General features: G+C 40.2%; 2 protein-coding genes across 6 annotated transcripts in view; both read right to left on the reverse strand.

Annotated features, from left to right (window-relative positions):
• ZNF649 (zinc finger protein 649) overlaps window positions 1-17124 on the reverse strand; it is a 90382-nt gene that overhangs the window by 27215 nt on the left and 46043 nt on the right. For both annotated transcript variants that reach the window (XM_063600555.1, XM_063600556.1), the window contains 2 exons: window positions 1211-1336; window positions 843-935 (listed from right to left, as the gene is read on the reverse strand). The gene's annotated coding sequence lies outside the window, so the exon portion shown is untranslated. The remainder of the gene's footprint in view (window positions 1-842; window positions 936-1210; window positions 1337-17124) is intronic.
• Window positions 1-17124, reverse strand: part of ZNF577 (zinc finger protein 577) — a 65966-nt gene that overhangs the window by 27215 nt on the left and 21627 nt on the right. For 2 of the 4 annotated variants that reach the window (XM_063600557.1, XM_055103575.2), the window contains exons 6-7: window positions 1211-1336; window positions 843-935 (exon numbers count right to left, since the gene is read on the reverse strand). The gene's annotated coding sequence lies outside the window, so the exon portion shown is untranslated. Of the gene's footprint in view, window positions 1-842; window positions 936-1210; window positions 1337-6271; window positions 6348-13827; window positions 13993-17124 lie in introns of those variants that run through there. The other 2 variants (XM_063600560.1, XM_063600559.1) reach the window with 2 other exon arrangements.

A 17124-nucleotide genomic window follows, 5' to 3' on the forward strand; every position in this document is an offset into this window, starting at 1 on the left:
GATCTGCAGATACACAGTGTAAGAGACATTCAATAAAAGAAATATATAATAGGCTTGAAGGACACAGGTGTCATCAAACTTGGAAAAGATTCTAGGAATATTTGAAAGCATACTAGAAGAGGTCTATAAATATTGGTAGGAGGTGAAGGGTGGTTGTATCTAATAGGCTGCAAAAGAAAAGTGACTAAGCAAAAAGGCAAGGGCCAAATAGGCAAGAATCTCAACCAGAGGGAGAAAAAGAGGCACATCTCCTATGAGTCATATATAGAAATATAGTGCTATGGTCTGATGTGTCCCCCAAAACTCATCTGCTAGAAAGTTAATCCTCAGTGCAGCAGTGACAGGGAAGTGGGGCCTAATGGGAGGTGTTTAGGTCATCAGGGCTCCACCTCATGAGCAAATTAATGCCATGATAAAAAGGCCTTGTGGGAGTGCGTTTGCTACTTTTTGCTCTCCTGCCATATGAGAACCCAACATTCATCCTTACTTGCCGTTCTATTATCTGCCATGTGAGGATGCTGCAAAAAGGCCCTCAGCAGATACCAGATACTGGTACCCTGATCTTGGACTTCCCAGCCTGCAGAACTGTGAGAAATAAATTTCAATTATTTGTAAATTACCCTGTCTCAAGTATTTTGTTATAGCAGCACAAGTGGACTATGACAGATAGTAAGAGGAGAAGAAATTGTTCATATTGAAGACCTCTTTTCACTCATACTCTAAGTCACCCTTAAAGGTTCACAGACTATGAGAAAATGTATTAAAATAACAAGGGTGCCAACCCATCAATGGCCAACTAGTACTTTGGTTCCACTAACTCCCATTGCATTGGTTTCACTCACCTGGACTGCACCAACTTGGGAATTCTCTCTCTACTATTCCTTGTTCTTCTTTCCCCAACTGGAATATTGCTTCTGGCTTGGTAGCTTGATAACCTGTCAAGAGGTAATCACAGAGAATCTGAGCAGCATTAGAGCTTGTGAGAAAAAGTTCTGTTTCAGGAAATGCACAGTATACATCTCAGCAGAACAGAAACCTTTCATTTGGAAAGTGAAATTACATATGGTCACTGTACGATTATAAAGTAAAAAAAGTTCTAAAAGTCAAAGTCCAAAATCATTGAGGATATCAGAGTACCCACAAATTGTGGCAATAGAAAAAAAGGCAATTAATCGGCTTACAGTGAGATATTTAGGAAAGTTGTCTTTACCCAGTGACACTAGGTTGTTGTAATTTTCCAACATCACATCCTGGTAGAGGTTCTTCTGAACAGGGTCTAATAGCTTCCACTCCCCCAGGTGAAGTCAACAGCCACATCATTGAATGATGATAAACCCTATAATAACATAATCCTTTTAAATCTGGAGTTAATGTAATAAAATTCAGTCTATAAGACTCGTAGGACATTATTCTCTTTATCTTTACCACAAAGATTCACAAACGAAGATTTTCCTGTGCCTAGTTTTGGTTTGCACTTTGTGAGTGGAATACATTAAAAACTATCTTTTCTTTGTGCATTCTTCATTCACTTGTTTACTCTTTCATTCATTTGCCCGATGTAAAGTGTCTTTTAAACCTTTAAACTACCTAAAAACCATCTGTAACCCACCTTAGGAGCATTTAATGTAATTCATTATACATATTACAATAAAAACAATAAAGGTTAGTCCTTCCTTCAAGTGTTTCTGATCTTGCACAGAGTAGCAAATACAGTCCCATGCAGAAAGCCTATGTATTGCATGGTATTATGGATTAGCAAGGACTAAGACAGAAGTATGCTCAAGCTAATATGTGAGCACAATTAGGTAAGGCCATAATTGTTCTTAAGAGGTAGACAAGCTGGTAGCATGATTAGTAGTGAGTTCTAAAGGAAGAAGTGGAAGAAATGGGGGCTTCCTTGGAAGGGGGCAACATATGTATCTGTATTAAATACCATTCTGCGTTCAAAGAAATGCAAATAGTTCATTAAGACAGGAGAAGCTGAAGAGAAGAAATGCCCATTTGAAAAGCAGGAACATGTCTTGGAGCAAAGGGTACACATTTCCTTAAGATACTCGATAGCCACTACATTTTTTTTTTTTTTTTTTTAACATACTTAAGTAAGTTACGGTCAGAATTGCATTTTGGAAATTGTGCTACAAATTAAATGATGATACTCATAAAGAAAAACACAGACTTCTTACTATGTGCTATGTATCATTCTACAAATTTTACATATATTAACATAATAATCTGCACAATAAACCTTGTTTAAGCACTATTATGTTCTTTTTATAAAGAAGAGATTTTAAGTTTCCTAGCTGTGCCTTTCATATCTCCCACATTTCCTTAAAGATTACTGTTCACTGGGTCCATATGCTGGCACACAAAAACTGAAGAGGAAGAGGAAGATCCATCAAAGACATTTCTTCACACTTGATGCCCAGGAAATATTTACTGATATCAACGATTTTATGTGCTTTCTCCTTCTGGACAAAGTAAATCTTGTAACTTTTAAAAATTCTCTTGTGATGGTTGTCAGTACTGCCACAAAAATGTTTGCAACTTAATTCTAGATCCTGCTACTTATATGGCAATTGTCTAATTATTAGCACCTTTCAGGACCCTACAACATGGAGATAGATCTCCCTTCCTAATTGGCTACTCTTGATCATTTATTCTGTCTCCTAGTCTAACCACATCACTGCCAGCCAGAGTGTACTTACATTCATTTTTCTCTTTGATTACATACATTGTTATAAACTTCTAAAAATCTACTGGGAAGTAAATAAACACCTCACTTGGAACTTTGTCATGTTCAAGAGCTTTCAGAAAATGGCCAGTACTTTTAGTATCTGTTTGTCCTGCAATTCTGATAATGTCTCATCAAGGGTATCCTCAACAAAGATGAATTTCTGGACATGAGATATACTTTTTTCCTTTACAGGAGCTGCCTCATTCTAAGAAGTCAGCATCTATGAATTCAAACAAAAATGTGTTTTAAAGTAGAAATAATAAAGAGCAAGTCCGCGTAAATAAAAAGACTTTTCTTTTTAAAATTAATTCATTTCCTATACCTAACAAATAAAATTGTATGTATTTATCAGTACAACACGTTGTTTTGAAATAAGTATATACTGTGGAATGGCTAAATCAAACTAATTAACATATGTATTACTTCACATACTTGCCATATTTTTGGGTGTGAACACTTAAAATCTATTCTCTTAAGCAATTTTCAAGAATACAATACTTGGCCGGGCACGGTGGCTCACACTTGTAATCCCAGCACTTTGGGAGGCAGAGGCAGGCGGATCACCTGAGGTCGGAGTTTGAGACCAGCCTGATCAACATGGAGAAACCCGGTCACTACTAAAAATACCAAATTATCCGTGGTGGTGTATGCCTGTAATCCCAGCTACCCGGGAGGCTGAGGCAGGAGAATCGCTTGAACCCGGGAGGTGGAGGTTATGGTCAGCAAAGATTGCACCATTGCACTGCAACCTGGGCAACAAGAGCAAAACTCTGCCTCAAAAAAAAAAAAAAAAAAGAAATAATACAATACCTTGTTATTTACTACAGTCACCATGTTGTACAATAGATCTCTTAAACATAAAAGTTCATGTCCTATCTAACTGAAATTTTTTATTCTTTCACCAACATTTCCACAACCCTCTCCCTCCCCCAGCCTTGGTAACCACCATTCTACTCTCCATTTCTATGAATTCAATAATTTTAGATTTCACATGTAAGTGAGATCATGCAATATTTGTCTTTCTCTGTGAGGCTTATTTCACTTAACATAATGTATCCCAAGTTCATCTATGTTGTCACAAGTGACAGGATTTCCTTCTTTTTTGTGGCTCAAGAGTATTCCATTGTGTATATATGCCACGTTTTCTTCATTCATTGTTGTTGGACACCTAGGTTGATTACCTCTCTTGGCTATTGTGAATAACGCTGCAATGAACATGGGAGTGCAGCTATATCTGCAAAGTGCTGATTTCATTTCCTTTCGATATGTGCCCAGTAGTAGGATTGCTGCATTATATGGTGGTTCTATTTTTTTTTTCTTTGAGACAGAGTCTTGCTCTGTTGTCCAGGCTGGAGTGCAGTGGCACTGTCATGGCTGACTGCAGCCCCAACCTCCCAAGCTCAAGCAATCCTCCCACCTCAGCCTCCTGAGTAGTTGGGACTACATGTGTGTCCAGCTAATTAGTCCACCATGCCCAGCTAATTTTTTATTTCTAAAAACAAATAAATTTTTATTTGAGACCAGCCTGTATAACATAGTGAGTTCTTGTCTCTGTAAGAAATGAAAGGTATACATTTGCATAATAATAGCTACCTTTTGTCAAGTATCTATTAATACGTATTTGCAGATGAGTCACTGAAGGTAACTAGGGTTAGATGAGGTCATGAGGGTGGGCCTTCAATATGGAATTAGTGACCTTAAAAGAAGAGATATTGGCTGGGTGCCATGGCTAATACCTGTAATGCCAACTCTTTGGGAGGCCGAGGCCGGTGGATCACTTGAGGCCGGGAGTTCGAGACCAGCCTGGCCAATATAGCAAAACCGTGTCTCTACTAAAAATACAGAAAATTAGCCAGGTGTGGTGCAAACGCCTGTAATCACTGCTACTTGGGAGGCTAAGGAATGAGAATCACTTGAACCCGGGAGGCAGAGGTTGCAGTGAGCCGAGATCGCGCCACTGCACTCCAGCCTGGGCCACAGAGCGAGACTCCATCTCAAAAAAAAAAACAAGAAGAGAATTTGCATTCTCCCCCTACTGCCATATGAAAACAGATGGCCATCTGCAAACCAGAAAAAGATCTCTCACCAAAACTCATCCCACACTGGCACTGTGATCACGGACTTCCAGCTTCCAGAACTATAAGAAAACAAGTTTCTCTTGTTTAAGCCACTCAGTCTATGGTATTTTGTTATGGCAGCCCAAGCTGACTAATACATTACATGCCAGCACTTTGTCAGGGACTTCAAATGCACTACCTCACTCAATCCTCAAAACCCATCTGCAAGGTAGATATTTTCAATTTGTCATAATGGAAAAACTGACACTTACAGAAGTTGGGTATCTTGCCCAAAGTCACACAAAATAGGGTAGAATTGACATAAAAAGCTAGTACTAATTTCAAGTGTACACAAACACTCGTGTACGCACACACATGCACACACATAGCATTTATGACACGATTTTGACAACTCATGAATTTTGGTTGTACAGGTTATCATATTGCTATTCTTTCGAGTTTTCTATATACTTGAAATTCTTCGACATAAGATATTGGGAAATATAATACCTCAATGTAAAATACAGCACCCAAATGTCTGTACAGCTAAGGCCTCCTTATGTTCCAGCCCCACCAGCCTCTCCCGTCGATGTCCGTGTTGCTCTCCACCCAAGCATCTTGCTGTTGCCTCACTCACACCTCCCCAGACACCTACTTTCAAGTGGAGCATAAAACGGACCCTCCAAATACTCAAACTTGGACCCCTGAAACCTCAGATCACTAACCGCCAATCCTTGTCCTCGCCGACCACATCCTGACGGCCCCCTCCATCGGTGGCTCTCCCAGGCCTCTCTCTCTGTGGCAGGGAGCACGATGAGGAGAGGATATTTCACGAGAAACGAGAGAATGGTCTCTAGTTTCTTCCTCAATCCACAGCTCTAAACACTGATGCCGGCCCCAAAAGCCCTCAACAACCCCGAAGCGGCCTTAAACGGCAACCCCAGATGGTACTCATCAGAAACCAATCCCAAGTCACGGAATTCCCACAGCACTGCGGGATTCCTAAGGGCTTTAGGCAGAGTCAAATGTAATCTCACACAGGAGTCCCGTGAATTTACTCCCTGGAAGGCAAAGCTTCCATACGTCATTTCCTCTTCTGCTCACTGGGCTGGATGGCCAGGCTTTCCAGCTATTATACAAACTCAGTAGCACTTTGGAAGGCCAGGATCCATCTACAGACGCGGATCCCGGTCCCACCAGGAATGATCGCTCAGCAATATGGTCGCGCCCAAGCCCTGACATTCTGTTGGAAGCCACCATCTTGGAAGACGCAGTACACACTGCGAGACAGCCATTCTAGGCGACCGGATTCCGCTGACCAGGCCGAAAAGGAGTAAATCTAACTGATCCTTTCTAATCTTCTAAAGACCTCTCATCCTGTGCTTTCCACCTTCTTTCCTGTCAGCGTAGGGCATGCTTAGTAGGATTTCGGCACTTTCAACTAGTCTTCCGACCTGACCAATCAGAACACACCGAAACAGAAAATGGCTGCGCCCACGCTGCCTCGTTCTTCTAAACCACAGGAAAGGTGAGGCCGTATTGAAAAGCCTGGGTCCCTAGAGGAAAGAAGGGACGGAGAATTAGGAAGCTTGTACAGCTAAGACGCGGAAGACGCTGAGAATATACCCAAAGGAAATGAAATCACTATGTGGAAGAGATATCTGTACTCCCACATTTACTGAAGCATTATTCACAATACCCAAGATATGGAATCTTTCTCCATACGACTGAGAAAGATGGAGATTAGGAGACCTAGAACTGGATCTGGACGAACAGAGGTGGTATGGGAAGAGCTCTCTGGATGTGTGATTTGTGGGGAGAGATGGTGAGGGCTTAAGAACTGCTGTAAAGATGCCTGTGGAGCAGACACGGGCAACCGCAATCCAGGCCACAAGAAAAGCATTTGTAGCTCACAGGGATCCTGTGTATCTTGAAGAGCACAACCTACCCAGACATTTGTCAATACTGTGATGTAGGACTCAACTTTCTTTTTTCCCTGGCTAGATAATTATCCCAACAACATTATTTAAAGTTGATCTCTTCCCCAATTTGCTAATATTTTGTAAGGAATTGTACATCTAAGTTCATGGGATATTTGGTCTGTAATTATCTTTTATTTTAATAATGCCTCTGTCTAGTTTTGGTGTCAAGATTATATTGCCTTTAGATAATGAGCTGGAAAAAAATCATCTTTTTGATGTATGTAGTTCTAAACCATTTTTTTGTTTTAATATTCCATTGTATGAATCTGTTTTCTGCACTGACACATTCAACACAATTGCCAAGCTGTTACCCCCTTTTAAAATATGTGCACATTTTCTGTCTCTTTTATTACATAAAAACTTGAACTATTTCCACAGTTTGGGGAAGGAAACTATACACAGGTCTTTCTGTGTCATTACCTACTCTTCTCCAATGGAAAAAGGGTAAGTTTAACAAAATAGGTTGTGCATACAAAACAGGTTGTGCATGGATGGTTTATAACACTTCCTTTTTCTATGTTCTTTGTGTTTGGGTTAACCTGTCTGCAGGATGAAGATTTGCTCTTCAGAATACATTTGCTATGTTCTGAATGTGTCCCCTAAAATTCATGTGTTGAGACCTTAATTCCCAGTGCAATGGTGTTGGGAAGTGAGGCTTAATGGAAGGCGTTTAGTTCATGAGAATTCTACTTTCATACCACTTGTAAAAGGACTTACAGGAGTAGGTTCACCCCCTTCTGCCTTTTGCCATGTGAGGACACAGCAAGAAATCTTCACCAGATGTCAGCACCTTGATCTTAGACTCCCTGCCCACTACAGAACTGTGAGCAACTACATTTCTGTTCTTCATAAATTATCCAGTCTCAAGCATTTTGTTATAGCAGTACAAATAAAGACAACACTGTTAAGGAAACGATACTGGAACCCTCATACACTGTTAGTAACATTCAAAAATGGTACTTCTTTGAAAAAGTTTGGCCACTTTTTATGTTAAACAAGCAACCTAACTATTAAGCATTTACCCAAAAGAAATGAGAAATTATTCAAAATAGTGAAAAACCCAGATGCCTATCAACTGGTGCAGATAAACCTATTCCAGTTTACGTATACAATGGAATACTATTCGTCAACAAAAGAACAAACTACTGACATATACAGCAACATGAATGAAGTTCCATTTTATTATGCTAAGTGTAAAAAGGTAGACTCAAAATGTTATGTGCTGTATCATTCTTTCAATAACATTATGGAAAAGACAAAATTAGACAGAGGCCTGATTTGTTCTCTGTTCTGGGGATGGGGAGAGAAGGGTTGACTAAAATGGACAGAAGGAGGGATTTTTGGGCGGTGGTGGAACTTATGAAGTAAAGCACTAATCTTCTCCAAAGAGAGGTTTGGCCCTTGCTCTCAACTCCGGGGAGATGACCTCTAAACCTCTGAAATTTCCTGCTTGGGAAGAGTATCTTTGTTTACCCGGTTGCCTTGGGCCATGCCAGATATGCTAACAATATGTTTTATGATGGGGGCCCTTAGGCCATGCGGTATGAACTCCACCTGTGCAGACTATGGTCACCCATGTGGATAGTCAATCACGTCTATGTGATTGAACCCAAGTAAAATATCTGGACACCAAGGCTTAGGCAAACTTCCCTTATTGGCATTATTCTGCATATTGTCGCAAATTGTTTCTGAAAGAAATAGGTGCTGCCTGCATGATTTCTCTGAAAGAAGACAACTGGGAGCTCTGTGCTTGGTGTCCACTGGACCCTACCCTATGCAGTTCATCCCTCTACTGACTTTGTTCTGTAGCCTCCTGCTGTAATATACTGTACCTGTGGGTATAATGCCTTTTCTGAGTCTTGTGAGTAAATTATTAAACCTGAGGGTAGTGTTTAAACTTTGAAGTTGGTGTCAGAAATGAGAGTAATCATGGGTATCCCCAAATTTACAGTTGGTATTATTATAAAAAGTGATATTGGGGAACACTGAACTTGCAGCTGGTGTCAGAAGTGAAGATGGTCTTGGGGACTCCCAAATTACAAAACTGTTTTGCACCATAATCATGGTGGTAACATGATTCTATTTGTCAAAAGTCATAGAACTGTAGACCAAATCAGTGAGCATTACTATATGTAAACTAGTAAACAAATAAAAAATTTAAAGATACAAAGCATTGTGTATAGTACGGTGTAGTTAGTAAGTTTAAGGTGATTTTTACTTTTGTTTAGTATAAGCATATAATTTTGTGATAAAAATAGAGATCACCATTTAAAATTATGGAAAGTTCTCAAATCTATACTCAAATTCATATAAGATTTAGGATATACATTTAGAAGAAAGTTAAATCAGAAATGGCATAATTACAATCTTTATAAGGTATCAGAAATGAGGATAAATATTTGAAAAATAGCTACCATTGGTCAAATACCAATTATAAGCCAGTCATTTTGCCAGGCATTTCAGATACCCCATCTTATTACTTTTTCAAAACAAACTTGACAAGTAGATATCATTTTTCTTTTCCTAATGGAAAAGCTGAAATTTGTAAGAGTCTGTGTACCTTGCCAAAGTTCACACAGCCAATGAGTAGCAGAAATAGATTAAAAATTAATCTTACTTTCAAATAGCTCAGTAGGAAAAAAAGTACAGATACACACATACAAATATACATTAAGTATTTATAAAACAGTGTAAATAATTGTTGAATATGTAAGTGGTGGGTTACTATTCTTTCAACTTTCCCATACGTTGAAAATTCATATTGCACCCAAACTTCTCTCCTGAGTCCTAACTACTAAGCTCATCAGCCATCTCCTAGCACTGACACCCATAATGCCCCCATATCCCCACACCTCACATTTGCTCCTGTTCACAACTCCCCAGACACCTTATTTCACACAGACCCTAACACAGACTCTTCAACTCCTCAAACCCAAAATACAGACAGAAGCCCCAGATGACCAAGCCAGCAGCCTATGCTCTCAATGACCATTCCCTGAAAGCTAGTGGGTCTCCCAATGCCAAGATCTGGAGCCGCCCTGTCACTGCCCCAGGAAACAACCCTTACGTCTGTCATTCCTTTTCCACCCACAAGGTATTCTTGTAAACACAATGATGTCTTTAGGACATTCGCCCCAGACACTTTAGAAGCTGCCTTTAACCAACCCCAATGAATACCCTCACGCATCACCTGCCACATCCCCAAGTCACGAATCCCTACAGTGGCGCATTCCAGCAGTTCACAGAAACTGAAACTTTGCCTTAACTTCTACAGTGACCTGCTGCCATGAAAGTATAAGGCTTCCTACACTGCACATCCGCTTCCACTCACTGGCCTGGCTGTCCTGCCTCTAGGGCTATTGCGCAGACTCAGTAGAAACTGGAACGACCAGGAGTCCCAGATTCTGATGTCTAAAGCCTTTAGCTTCCTGCTCTTTGGAAAGCTCATTTCAATCAAGTCTGCAGGAGGTAGCCATCTTGAAAGAAGTGCCACCAGACAGCGTGCTGGCCATTCTTTTGGGCTAATGGGCTGCCTCTGAGAGGAAAGAAACAATTGCAACCCACCTTTTCTGTCCTTTTCCAAGACACGTCAGCACGAGCATTTACACCTGTCCAAAAGTTGCAAGGAGTGTGGCTCATGCTCAATAGCATTTCCGTGATCCCACCTATCTGTCATGAACCTCCAGACAGCGAAAACCAATCACCAGGTCAAACCTAAACTGAAGATGTCTTTTTGCCCTGTTGAAATCTTGTCCATTTTGGAGGAATTTTGAGGTTCATAGAGCAAAGAATACATTCCCTCACCGAGGAAGAAGGGAACAGACAGGGCAGAATCTAGGTCTACCTCTAACAAAGAGGTAAGCTAGAGAAGTGAAACTGGCTGAGGGAAAGTGCTCCTGGCTTTCTCTGTGTAGAGATCTTGCCCATAGAAGGTGATAGGTGGGATGTTTATGAGGAATGGATAAATAGGACTTCTGGAATGCTCCATTGCTTGATCTGAGTGGTATTACACAGTTGTCCACATATAGGTGTTCCCATCACGTTAAAATGTCATGTGTGTGTAATTGTGTTTAATATACTTTTGTAATGATATGAATGTTTTAATAATTGTATATGCCCTGTCTTTACACGGCTAGCTGTCAGGTAGGGTGAATGGCTCTTTAAAAGACAGTTTTCTTTTCTTTTTTTGAGACAGGGTTTCACTCCCATTGCCCAGGCTGGAGTGCAGTGGCACAATCTTGGCTCACTGCAACCTCCGCCTCTGCCTTCGGGCTCAAGCAATTCTCTCGCCTCAGCCTCCAGAGTAGCAGGGATGACAGGCACAGGCCGCCCCACCCAGCTAATTTTTGTATTTTCTGTAAAGACAAGGTTTCACCATGTTGCCCAGACTGGTCTCGAACTCCTGAGCTCAAATGATCTGCCTGTTTTGGCTTCCCAAAGTGCTGGGATTACAGGCATGAGCCAGGTGATGGGCCCTGACCCCAAAGACAGTTTTCTTACTTCCTACTCCTTACTCCCTTTCTCTAACTCAACACCACTGGGTCTTCAGTGGTCAGCTCAGCAATTACAGATACTTCTCAGAACCCACTATCTCAAACTTCCCAATAGGGACAAGTTTTGGCCAGCCCCAAGTAAAAAGTGAGCCAGGAGCCAGTAATCTCATGCAAAAAGGGCACTATCCTAAGATTTAACATTTTTTCTCTTTCTCTTTTACCTGCTGGATCTTGGGTGAACTGCGTTGTATTGGTCTTTTTACAGATGCATTAGAGGATTTCGGTCAACTGGACCAATCTAGAGGATAATGGCTGTTCAGCTTCAAGAACAGGTAACTGTCCGGGAGTCTATGTAGTAGAGCCTGGTTCTGAACCTGGCCATATGATCTTTAAAGATAATGAAGGCTCTGTTGCTACCTTCTATAGTATCCCCAGATTTGTGGGCTTCTTGGCTTCCTTGAAACTTTCATTGAAACTAAGTTTCTCTTTTTCAGCTTGCTAGTCTTCTTCAGTGTGTAAGCCCCCTTCTTTCCTAAATACCACACCCCTAAAGGTTTGACATCGTGAAGGTGTTGTGCTTTGTAGGACAATACATTATTATAAGCTCCAAGTTGAGGTATTTGGGAGTGAAGGGTTATGATGTCTGCTATTTACCTTCAAATAGTTCTGTCAAAAGAAGCAAACTGGATAGAAGAGCAAGATAGATTATAGGTGGAAGATAAAGCAAATATGGCAAAAATTAACATTTATTGAATCTGTGATGTATGTAAGGGTCTCTGCTATACTATTCTTTAAGTTTTTCTATATGTCTGAAAATTTTTATAATAAAAACCTTGAGAAAAACTACCAGTGACTGATTCTGGATTGTATGTAATTGATTCTTGGGTTGCTTGTTTTCTGTGTAGCAGAAAATCCACGAATAAAGTAGAGGTTCTGTCTCTCATATATCATTGGCATAAATATTCTCAGTGCTCATCTGATAATAACCATTCTGCACCCATCTGGGAAGGACCAGGTTTCTGTTTAGTTTACCAGGATGAAAGCCTGTGGAGAAGGTAATGAATTCATGCTATTTGGATTTTTTTTTTTTTTTTTTGAGACAGGATCTCACTCTTGTCACTGCAGATGGGGTGCAGTGCCATGATCATGGCTCACTGCAGCCTTGACCTCCTGAGCTCAGGCAATCCTCCTGCCTCTGCCTCCTGAGTAGCTGGGACTACAGGCATGCACCATCATGCCCAGCTAAATTTTTTTTTTTTTTTTTTTTTTTTAGAGATGAGGTCTCGCTATGTTGCCCATGCTTCTCTTGAACTCCTGGACTCAAGCAATCCTCCAATCTCAGCTTCCCAAAGTACTGGGTTTACAGGTGAGAGCCACTGTGCCCAGCCTATTTGGAATTTATTGACCTTCTCAGATGGACGGAGTAATTTTCATCAAATTTGGGAAGCTTTGGCCATTATTTCTTCAAATATTCTATCTGTTGCTTATCCCCTTTATTTACTTTCTGAGACTTTCATTACATATATGTTGGTGTGCTGGAAAGTATACCATATGTTTCTAAGAGTCTGTTCACTTTATGTTTTTCACTTTTTTTGTTTCACTTCTTCATGTTCCTCAGACTGGATAATTTCCATTGACCTAGCTTCATATTTGCTTATTCTGTCTTCTGCCACCTCAAATCTGCTGCTGAGACCTGTTCTCTTTGTTGCTACTTCATAGTTCTTTATACATGGTTTACTTCAGTTCCTTGAACATAGTTAACATAGCTGACTTTTAATCTTTGCATATTAAGTCTGACATATGAGCCTCCTCAGGGGTAGTTTCAGTTGACAACCTCATTTCCTGAATATGGACTATACTTTTCTGATTGTGTGTCACAAATTTTTGTTGAATATAGAAATTTTAGATCATATAAAGTTGTTACTTTGGAAATCAGATTCCCTCTCTCCCCAGGGTTTATTGTTGCGATTGTTGTTGCAGTTTGTTCAGTGGCATTCCTGGAGTAATTTATGTATTCCCTGAAGTGTGCAGTCACTTGAAGTCTTTTCTTAGTTAGCTAATGATTAATCAAGATTTCCTTCATTTCTCTGAGCCAGTAAGTTTTCCACTCTTTGCTGAGGGTGCTGTGTGTGTGTGTGTGTTTGTGTGTGTGTGTGTGTGTGTGTGTCTACTTCAATGCTCAAGCAGTTTGTAAGTCTACTTTAGCCTTCTCTTCCTTCTTCTCAAGGGCTTCAAGATCAGCTAGAGGTGAACTACTGGTACCCTCAGGTATCTCATGGGCATGCACACATCCCTGTGTATGTGTTGGGCCTTCTAGATCCTCAGGAATATGTCAGAGTATTTAAGAGCTCCCTATTAACATCTTGTTCTTCAGATGTCCGTTTAACAATTTTTCAGAGCTCTTGTTTGCTCCCTAACGGTACTGCAGGCTGAGGCTACTACAAAGTTAAACAATTGAAGCTGATCGTTTTTGACCAGTGCCCTAGTATCGCACTTTTCCTTCAAAGTGAGCTTTGAGTCAGGTGAGAGAATGAGTTAGGACAAAGAATGGAACCACATCATGGAGCTGTAAGACAAGATATATAATGACATTGCTCTGAGGATGAGGCTTTTTGAGGATTTCCAAGCTTATTTGTCTCCTCTGATACAAGGGTGGTGGTTGAAGGCTGATGGTTTTCATGGCTACTGTGGTTCTGAGGCTGCTGTTTTCCAACGGTAATGCAGATCTGGGGAAAGGGATATGGAAGTAGGCCAAATTAAAATTCCACATACCCCACTATTTTTAATGAGGTTCAAAATTTTTTTCTTGAAAAGAAAATGCTGTTCAAAATATTGTAAGCCTTTGGTTATTTTCCAAAATTGACTGTGATGATGTTTATGTTGTTTTAATGAAAGGATGGATACGCAGAGGCCTTGCCTCTGCTATTCTGGACATCATGCCTTATCACATAATTTATTTTTTGCACAGTAATCTCTGGGATAAAAATTTATTAACTTTACAAGTAAATACCCTAAGTCTTCTAATGATTAAATGGTTTACCATGGGTTATACAGTTGATACACAAAGCCATTACTGTTTATCAATATATAATACTGCACCAATTTAATAATTGTGCTAATGAACTGTTAAAAATTCGAATATGTCCCCAGATTATTTCTACCCAACCTCACCTCCATGCTTCCATCAAGTATCTCAAAGAAAAAATACAGAGAACATCAGGATAATGCTAACAGACAGTTTTGTGTTTATTTGGTTGTATGCCTGCCTTCTGAGTAAAGAGTAAAGCCTCTACATCGCTAAGTCAATGTCATACAAATCCTTTAATTATCCGTATTTTGGGTGTATGTCTGTCATATTCTAGACATCCACATATCCTTGCTTTATTAAGTGAATAACCAGATTCTTTGAAGAAGAGACACTGTTGTGAACAGGACCATCAGTAATTTTGGATTTTTTTTCACCATTTAAGACGAGAAACTTGGTGCTCGGGGACCTTGAACATCAAGATCGGGGGGCTGAGGGAGGGATAATATACTGCATGAAAGGTGGTAGTATATTGCAGCCAGAGGCTTGATTGGAAAAGAACAGCATTATGAATGAGCAGGATAGAACTGATAAAGTAAAACGAAATGAAAGTACTTCCTAGAAGCAGCATGATTTGAATGGCTTTTGCCTCAGGGGAGAATCTGTAGGAGTTGCTGAGGGTGTAAATACGCCTCACTCTCCGGTGGTGTCTATATAGGAGGAGTACCATGTAGACACTAGCTCCAACCATGAGTCCATGAAGACAACATCTGGGAAAGTCAATAGAAATGTGTACTTTGTGTAATCTCAGCACTTTGGGAGGCCGAGGCAGGCGGAACATGAGCTCAAGAGATCGAGACTATCCTGGCCAACATGGTGAAACCCCATCTCTACTAAAAATACAAAAATTATCTGGGTGTGATGGCGCATGCCTGTAGTCCCAGCTATTCAGGAGGCTGAGGCAGGAGAATCGCTTGAACCCGGGAGGCGGAGGCTGCAGTGAACCGATATCGTGCCACCGCACTTCAGCCTGGCGACAAAGCGAGACTCCATCAAAAAAGAAAAGAAAGGAAGGAAAAGAAAAGGAGAAATGAGAGAGAGAAAGAAAGAAGGAAAGAAAGAAGGAAAGAAAGAAAGAAAGAAAGAGAAAAGGAAAGAAAAAACAAAGAAAGGAAGGAGAAGAAATGTGTATTTTGCAGTAGATGTTTCAGGATTTTTAGAAGAGCATAGACCACAATTTCATATCTTGGTAGAATTGGGGATATGCCGAAGGGCCTCTACATGTATAAGAACAAAGATTTTTATTGTAGGTTGGAGAACCAATACAGAAAGCAGGAGAAACCGATGTTCTTCAAAGCTCTGTCTTTGAACCTCATCCACCCACCAGCCTTCGGGTGGGTGATTGCCTGAGAACTGCTCAAGTGGCAAGTGACTGTAGCTTTCAGGCTGCTCACCAGAAATATACAGATACATATATATCTGTACACATACACACACACACGCACACACACAAAACTCTAAGAACCTATTATCTCATGTGCTGCTTTGAAATCTAAGATTATTATTTTAAAATTTTTTGTAGAGATGGAGTCTCGTTACGTTGCCCAGGCTGGTCTCAAACTCCTGGGCTCAAGGGATCCTCCAAAGGATCCACCTGTAATCCCAAAGTGCTGGGATTACAGGTGCGGGCCATTGTGTCTGGCCTGCTTTTAGTCTTTGAGCTTTACAGGGCCCTGAAGGCCTATCTTTGAATTCCCTTACTCTCACCAGATATGCTCCCACTGCACAGGAAAGGCTCCCACCCAGCTAACTCCCCAATCAGCTGAACAAGCTGCACCCAACATGGTCCTCAATCTATATTCAGCCCATGGAATTATACAAAGCAATTGCATTCTTCCACAGAAACCATGGGCACATTACCCTCTCATTATATAAAGCCTACTTCCCACAATCTCCGTGCTTGTTCACTCTATTCCTGAGTGCAATACCTATATGTAATGACCATTTCTCTCAGGCTGTATCTGTGACTAATAAACTGCTGTCAATTTCATCTAGCCAGTGTCAGGTGTTGTGTTCAGCCATTCCATACTACTTAGGGTAGGGAGTCCCTCCCTCATGCACCAGGGTGAATAGGAGGTTGTCAGAACATATGACACACACAAACACACACAGAAAAATGTTGCAATGGTCAAATCCAGATTAGTGTTTAGTACTCCTTAAACATCTTTATGTCTGAAGATTTTCATAATAAAATGGTGAAGAAAAGATTTCTTGACAACTGTCAAACAAAATGGGGAAGGGGCAAAAATCTAGAGAAAAAAATAAGCAAGATTTTGCTGGTACATTTTTACAGAATTCCTTGCAAAACAATAGGTTTCACTGATAACCAAAATAAGTCAGTTATTTCACATGGAGGTAAAAAAAACCTTGCTTTTTAATAACTAGAATACTCACTAGAAGTTTTATAGAAGATTCAGTCAAGTAAGTCTCATTTTGTTAAAAAAAAAAAAGTCCATATTTGAAGTGCCAGAGTTCATGCAATATTTTTCTTTTTAAATATATTTTTCTTCATGTAAAAATTCAAATATTAACCATTTTAGAGTGTACAATTCAGTGAAGTTTAGCACATTCACAATATTATGCAACCACCATCTCTATCTAGTTCAAAAACATTTTCATCATTCTAAAAGAAAACCCCATACATACTACGCAGATAGATTGCATTCTCCCTTCCCCTCTAGTGCCCAATAACCACTAATTTGCTTTATTTCTCTATAGATTTACCTATTCAGAGTATTTGATATAAATGAAAGTATAAAATGTGGAATTTGCA

This window comes from Pan paniscus, chromosome 20 (genome assembly GCF_029289425.2).
Source record: "Pan paniscus chromosome 20, NHGRI_mPanPan1-v2.0_pri, whole genome shotgun sequence".
Classification (NCBI taxonomy): domain Eukaryota; kingdom Metazoa; phylum Chordata; class Mammalia; order Primates; family Hominidae; genus Pan; species Pan paniscus.